The following is an 8,006-nucleotide window of genomic DNA, read 5'->3' on the forward strand; positions in this document are numbered from 1 at the left end:
GTGTGGCCCCTTCCAGGGCTCCCGTTAGGCTGAGCGGCGTGCCTGCGGCGTGCGGTTTGGTAAAAAGTCCTCAAAAATGCAGTGTTTTAAAAGACCTTTACAATTAATTAATTGCAAAAAAAAAAAAAAAAAACCTGCGAACAAAATATTAAATCTTAAATAGAGACGGGCCCACCGCAGGGCCGTGCTGAGCCGTTCGGTAGCGCGAGGTCAAAGGAAGATCCCCTCCTCGGCCCGGGCCGGGGGATCCGGGGATTCGCGGCGCAGCGGGAGGGGAGCGCGGGCGGCGGGCCTCGGAAGTGGCGGCCCCTCCCGAGGCCCGGCTGCGGAGCGGAGGGGGCCCCGGGGCCCGGAGGTGAGAGCTCCAGGGAGCCGCTGTGCCGGCAACAAAAGCCGAGCGGAAGGCCGAGCTGGGGGCGGGAAGGACCCCGAGGGTTCCGCGGCCTCCGCTGTCCCCGGGGGGGCGGGGGCATCGTGCTTCCAGGCGAGCCCCGGATTGCACGCCTCGGCTCCGCTGCGACCCGGCCTCCAGGAGCCCCGTCCTTCCCCCGCTCCGTGGCTCCTTCTCGCTAACAAGATTTGGCAAGATGTCGGGCGAATAATTTTTGGCTTCGGTCGCGTCCCCCCGCGGCGCGCACCACCCCCAGCCAAAGGCGGCCTCTGGGCAATTCAATGCCTAAGTCAAACTGGGGGCGGGAAGCAGGCTGCGGGGCCTGGAAAGAGCGGGGGGGGGGGGCGCAAGGCCTCGGGTCTTCTTAAATCCTTTGCGCGTCAGTTTCTCGGGGTCTAGCTTCGCACGAAGTAGACCCTAATTGTCATTTCCGGAGACAGCAACTCACACGTATGGAAGATGGGGGGGGAGGACTTTTCCAAAAGCCGAGAACGTTAGGCCCCCTCCCTCCCCCCAGGATTCAATAAACATCTTTAGGAAGCGTGGACGGGAGGGGCACCCCTGCCTTCCTCCGTAGGAGCCACATTCCGGCAATTAATGCCTCCCTCTGGGTCGTAAAGCAACAAACCCGACACCTCGCTCTTGCTGGGCTTCGGGGCAGGAGGGCTTTTCCCTTTCATCTCGGGGGCCGGGGCTTGCCCACGTTCCCCGGGAAGCCATAAAGCTGATTTAATGGCTCGCGATGAAAATCGATCACGCTAATGCACCAGCCGAGGTCTCGAGGAGTCGCGCTGGTGGAAGGAGCGGCCGGGCGGAGCGCGCGCTCAGCCCCGGGGCGAGGAGGTCCCCGGCCGGGCCCGCCGCGCAGCGGGGCAACGTCGCCCGGTCCCCTCCGGTCGGCGGGGGGGGGGGGGGGGGGCTCCGACGCTGCTCAGGGCGAGGCCCCGACGCTCAAACGGAATGAACCCTAAAGCGCGCCCCGGCCCCGCCCCGGCCCCGGCCCCGGCCCCGGTTAGGCCGGCTGCCCGAATGCCGGTGGTCTGGGCGCCGAGGGCCGCGGCGGCGGGTGGAGCGGCTGCACGGCCACTAGTGTGCGGCGGGCCGGGGCCGGGGCGGGGGCGGGGGCCGGGGCGGGGCCGGGGCCGGGGCCGGGGCGGGGAAGGCCGGCGGGCCGCGCTCCATTCACAAAGTCCCCGCGCTGCCGCTCGCCTGCCCGGCGGAGGCCGCCTCCCGCTTCCTCTAGGTCTCGGTTTTATGAATGGGCCTGCGGGCGAGCGCCGAGCGCCCTGTTTACTCCGCTCTTTGTGACGTCGCGTTCCCATGACCGGGCGCCAGCGGCCCGCGCTCCATTCAGCGCCGGGGAGGGGCCGGCGGGGCGGGGAGCCGGCGCGGGGGGAGGGCGCGCGGCCCGGAATGGCAGGAGGCGGGGCCTCGGAGGTAGTAATGCCGCGGCCCCCTCCCGGGGGAGCGCAGAGGAGCCTTAATACGGTGGCGGCCCGGGACGGAACTCCGGCCGCGGCCGTGCGCGCAGCTCCGGCTGTCGGTGGGGAGCGGCGCCGGCACCGCGGGCGAAATACAATAGAGGCCGGGGCAGGGGGAGCCCGCGGTCCTCTCCCGTAAACACACTCCCTGCCGCCGCCACCTCCCCGTCCTGCTGCCCGAGGCCGCTCGGACTGCTATGTGACCCGGAGACCGCGGGCGAAGGGGACCGGGGAGAAGAGGCCCGCCCGAGGGAGGCCGAGGGGCCAAGTTTGCGGCCACTTCTGCGCGCGCCTCCCTGAGCCCCGGCTCGCCCCTTCCTGCAGCCCGGCCGGCCCAGGTGTCCTTCGCCCCCTCGCGCGCCCGGCGACCATGGTGACGGTGGAGGAGCTGCGGGAGATGGACTGCAGCGTGCTCAAAAGGCTGATGAACCGGGAGGAGAGCGGTGGCGGCGCGGGCGGCGGCGGCAGCCACGGCGCCCTGGGGCTGCTGAGCGGCGGCAAGTGCCTGCTGCTGGACTGCAGACCGTTCCTGGCGCACAGCGCGGGCTACATCCGAGGCTCGGTCAACGTGCGCTGCAACACCATCGTGCGGCGGCGGGCCAAGGGCTCTGTGAGCCTGGAGCAGATCCTGCCCGCCGAGGAGGAGGTGCGCGCCCGCCTGCGCTCCGGCCTCTACTCCGCGGTCATCGTCTACGACGAGCGCAGCCCGCGCGCCGAGAGCCTCCGCGAGGACAGCACCGTGTCGCTGGTGGTGCGGGCGCTGCGCCGCAACGCCGAGCGCACCGACATCTGCCTCCTCAAAGGTAAACTCGGGCGGCGGCGCGCGAGCGGGCGGCTGGGGGCAGCGGGGCTTGGCGGCCCCCGCCGCGGCGGGCGGGGAAGAAGTGCCCGGGGGGACCCGAGGCCGGGAGCATCCCCGCGCACTCCTTTGTGCGCGCCGGGGCGCGTGGGTTTGCCAGCTTTTTGTGCGTCTGTGTGCGAGCGCGAGCGCCTGAGGTCCTCCGAGACGGAGAGGGTGCGTCTCCCCTGCCACCTGCCAGCCCGTACTCTTGGGGCGCTCTGCGTTTGTGTACACCCCCAGCCGGCAGGCCTCCCGCCAGGCGACCCCACGGCGATGCCCAGCTGCGGCCCAGGGGGTGCTCCCAAGTGCCGCTGTGCGGGAGGGGACGGGCCCGGCCTGCTGGTTCGGGGTGCGCGGGCCCCGGCCCCGAAGCGCAGAAAGGGAGCCCGGCCTGCGGACCTGGTGCCGAGCTCTCCGCGTCTCGTCCCCCGCTGCCCGGCCCCGAGCTCCGCCTGGAAGGTGGCCGGCTTCGGCCGCCTCGGGCTAGACCCCAGCTCCGGGGGCGGGGCGGGGCGGGGGGGCTGAGCCCGCGGGGGACGCGAGACGGGAAGGTGCCCCCGGAGTTCAGGCCGCGACCTTTTGTTCAGACGGGGCTCGGGGCTCGCGGCTCGCGGCTCTCGGCTGGCGGCGCGTGCTCGCTCTAAGGGGATCCTGGCGAAACTTCGGGGGACGCGAGTTCTTGTGGGATCCGGAGGCCGGGAACCCCCGGGGGCGGCGCGCCGAGTACCTGGAGGGCCCGTGCGCCGCCCGCACCTGCCTGGCCTGCTGCGGCCGCGGGGGGCGCGGGGGGCGCGGGGGGCGCGGGGGGCGGGGGCCCCGGGGCGCTGCGCCCCTGCCTCCCGCCGCCGCATTCCGCGCATTCCTGCGCCCGCGTCCGGTCCGGCCTCCGTGCCCGGGAGGCGTGTCGGACCCCGGCCTTCAAAGAGCCGCTCCTGGCCCCGCGGGCGCCCTTCGCCTCCTCCCCGTCTCCTTTGCCCCCCGGCCCTGCGCCCCCGAGGAAGGGAGGTGGTGGCGGGAGCAGGGGCGGAAACCTGTCCCCGCCGCGCTCTGCCCAGAAGCTCCCCCCGCTCGGGGCCGGCGGGCCCGGCTCGCCCCTGCCGCACAGCGGGGGGCTTTGTTCTCGGCAGTTGTTTCCTGGCCGTTTGACCTGTCAGCTGCCGGGGAGCTGCTGCCGTTGACCTTCGGTTGAACCACTAAGGCGATTTTGCTGATTTTTCTTTTTCTGCGAGGGCTGCCTTTTGCACCCCCGATCGAGCCTAATCCTCTCTTCTCCCCAGAGCGCCGTAAGAGAAAGTGCCGGGCAGGGGGCGCCTGCCCTCCCCGCCTGGGGCCACGGCCGCGGCCGCGGTGCGAGCGAGGTCCCCGGCGGCGTCCCTTCGAGCGGCCGCTCCCCGCGCCCCGGGGCCCCAGGCCTGCGCCCTCGCCGCGGGCGCCTGAAGGCGGGGCCCTGCCCGGGGCAGCGCAGACCCACGTGGAGTCTGGGTGCGTTTTGTTTTGTTTCTCTTCCTGGAAGGAACCCGGAGGGGATCGCCCTGGGCTTCCGGGCCCGAGGGCACTGAAGCCCCGAGGGAGGGGGAGGGAGGGAGGCCTAGTTCTGCGGTTTCCTTCCTCCGGCTCGGGGCACGGCCCTGGGCCCCCGGGGAGGGCGCGCGGCCGATGGATTCCGGGAGCCGGCGAGGCCGATGCTCTGGGTCAAGCCAGGGGCCTCCCGGGGAAATGACAGCCCCGAGGGGGACTGGAGCCTCCGAGTAACAGGGCAGCCCCCTGGCTGTTGGCGGGGCCTCTGGCCAAAGGAAAAGGAGTGTTCGAGGGGCTCCTTCCTCCCTCCCGAGGCCTGCCCCGCTCCCCGGTGTCTGACCTGGTGCGGCCCCGGGGCGGCGGGAGGCTTCCCGGCGTCCACATCCGTTAGGGCCTAGGCTTGGGCTGCAGGTGGAACTAGCGTCTGTCTCCTCGGGAACAGGCCCCGGGAGTAGCCAGGAAAGGTTTGGCTAGGTCTTCTAAGCCAAAGGAAGCCTGCCTTTGGAAGCAGCCCCCCCAAAATGAAGAAGGGGTGATGGTGCTGGTGGTGGTGGTGGTGGTAAGGGGCTAGTCCTGCAGGGATGGTAGGAGGCGGCCAGGGGTAACCACGCATATTCTATTTAACCTACCTTATTTTCATACTTGTGCTAAGGAAGAGGAAGTCCTAACCCTGTTCCCCTTCCTCCTCTTGGCCCTCTGGTGAAAAGCATCCCTAGTGAGGCCGGGAAGAACGGGGAAGTGTTTGCTCCCACACGGCTGGGAGAGGACAGCATGTCTCCTAAGTTCTGGTGGAGAAGATGTGGGTCCATGGGAGGGCCCTCTGGGGGGCAGGGAGCTAAAGGGAACCCGGGAAGAAAAGCCCCTTTGGTTATCTTTAGTAAATGCCCGGATTGGCAGGCGGTTGGCTGATCTGTTTCCCATGGGAGTTGCTCATTTTAATTTCCATGTGAGGGGACTCTGTGTGTGTCTCGTTCCACGTGCGGTCGTGATTGTGGAGTAGAAGTTGCCAGACACTAAGCCGGTGGAAGACCCTATGGTTGGTCTCCGCCAACCTGCAGGGACAGAAGAGCAGCAGAGTATTTTCCAGAGTTGTATTATCCTTCCCAGCCAAAAGCTGTCCAGTTCTACCAACTAATTGTGTTTAAAAATCTCAGTTTTCTGTTTCTGCCACTTGGAAGGGCAGTGGTTACTCGTGGCAGGGAGTTAACTAATGCCACACGCAAGAATTCAGCGTTAGAGTAAATGTTACTTCTGTCAATAAAATGCTGCCTAGCCTTTACATTTCCTAGTATTATCTAAGTTTTGCTAAGAGCAATAACCTAAATCATAACATTTTCTGATCTTTTTGCTAGTAAATGATTCCCATGGGCATAAACCTTTTTCTTTTTCTTTTTCTTTTTCTTTTAACTTTCATCTCTAAGCTTACTTTATTTAAAATCTTGTAAGGCATTTTTAGGGAAAGTTTAGAAATCTCAGCTTTTCAGATTTAATTACAATACACATCTCCCTTGAAGTCCCTTTCTGTTTCCTTCGTAAATCCTCCAACTGGGGTTTTCAACCCTGGTCATTAGACAAAAAAGATCATTTTTCTCACCCTAATGGAAGTCATTCTTTGCGTCTCTTATTTCTCAAATAAGTCAGTCTTATGCAGATTTTAGGTATAAAAACACTACTTTACTTTTCTCCTGTGTAAAATTCATCCGGCTCGACTTTTGTCCGTTTTCATGAGAGTTCTGATTTAAAAGTTGTCCTGGCGCTGTTTTGAGAAAGGGCGATCAGTTCAGATATTCTAGCTTCTTCCTCCTGGAACTCACATATGATATAGTCCTAAGGCCAGACCAATACAGATGGTGACATTACACTTTTTGTAGAAAACAGCCTGCAAGGCCGGTGATGGAGAGGAGAATGCCCAGCCAGCAGCCCTGGTAACTCTGGTGACCGTCTTGTCTCTCTGTTCCCAGTTGCCCAGCCCATCCTAGCCCCCCCACCCCTCCATGAGGTCAGTGGCATCAAACAGCAAACCCCAGGGCTGCACACCTCCTCCACCCATAGAGAAACGGATTAGCTTTTCTTCTTCCAGGCCACAATGCCCACGGCAGCCAGAGGTTGAGAGCCTCAGAATTACACAGAGTGGTAGGCCTTAAAGATAATCTCCTTCGATTACAATTAAAGAATGACAACGAATGAAGCAAACTCATTACTTTTTGCATCATTTGATACTGGATGCTTCCAACGTACACAAGTAACTAAAGATGGGGTGTAGGTACAAATTGAAAGTGAAAACCTCACCATTATTAAGCCTATCACAGCTCCCTTGGGCATGTTCTTGAGGCTCATAGGAGAAATGGGCTTTTATTTTTTTTTTAAAGATTTTATTTGAGAGAGGGAGACAGACTCCCTCTAACCCCCCCCCACCACGTGGGGTTCCATCTCAGGACCCCAGGATCATGACCTGAGCTGAAGGCAGATGCGCTTAATAGGCTGAGCCACCCCGGCGCCCTGAGGGTGGCCTTTTTAAGGAGCCAAGAAATTCCTTTAAAAAATCAGAACATCTGAAACCAGATAGCCAGTTTCCTTACCAGGAGGCAGTTGCCGCCTAACAAAGGAAGTTTGACAGGAAGAAAAGTTCACTCCCAACGGAAGCCAGCGGAAGCCCGTTGCTGAATGGAGCAGATAGCCCAGAAGTTCTGGGAGGGACCGCAAACCAGACCCAGCTCCAGAGCAACCATTAGGTGTCAGCCAGCTGGCGCAGGACGCACAGGTAGGTCTGTGCGTGGGGCCTGGAGGGAGAAGCTCACTTAGGTAAATTTTCAATACTGCTCAGGATCTACAAGGGTGCTTACTGAATTAACACCCACATCAGGGGAAGTTCTCAAAGGTAAATGACCCCAGACTTCCTTGCTCGGTGGCGTTTGCCTTGTATTGATAAGATGTCAAGAGTAAGCCCCTGGCTGCTGAACGGGTGACATTTCTCAATATTGAAAGGGTAATTGGAAGAGCGACAGCCTTACTAAGATCCATGATCACTGTCATTACCAAATGACTGGCTTCCCCCATCACAGACCCCACTAAGAATCCTACTGTGATGATACGATCCCCACTACATCAGCCTGCCTTTTCTAGAACACCTTCACGCATACTGTCCCAGCCCTGCTTGGATGTGTGGCCAGTGCAGTAAGCTGTGACAGTTGTCTCACTGTCTGAATGTGAGAAAAAGAGTGTGGAGTTCAGCTATGCAGGTAGTTATTCCTCAAGAAAGTTGATTGGGGGGGGGGGTGTTGAGGGGGGGTTATATTCCTTTTTTCTTCTTTCTAGACTCTCTCAAGTTTCAAAATGAAGAAATGTGAGCTTTAAGACTAGAACGCTTATGAGTAATAAGGACATGGGAAGAACGGGTCAAAATTAGTCAGAATATCTGTCATGGAATTGCATTCTGTTGGACATAGAACAGGTGGAAAGTCATCGGTTTATGTGTCATGAAATTGTATTCAGAAGCTCGAAAAGCAGATCTTAGAGACACCTGCTGTCAGTTTGTAGTTTACAAATAAGTTTGTGACATTTAGGATCACAGAGTATTGGAACTTAAAGAGGATACGGTCTAAAATCCTGACATCATGACCCTGTAGGGATACATACAGTCACACTGAAATCAGAGTTCCATGAAATTATATACCCTCTTTAAATGGAATGCATTCTAGAGGTTTCTATTGTGTTATATCCCATTAAATAAAATGGGCTGGTCACGATGTCTATGTGACAACCTGTAGTTTGAAAA

Source organism: Canis lupus, chromosome 16, assembly GCF_011100685.1.
Source record: "Canis lupus familiaris isolate Mischka breed German Shepherd chromosome 16, alternate assembly UU_Cfam_GSD_1.0, whole genome shotgun sequence".
Classification (NCBI taxonomy): domain Eukaryota; kingdom Metazoa; phylum Chordata; class Mammalia; order Carnivora; family Canidae; genus Canis; species Canis lupus.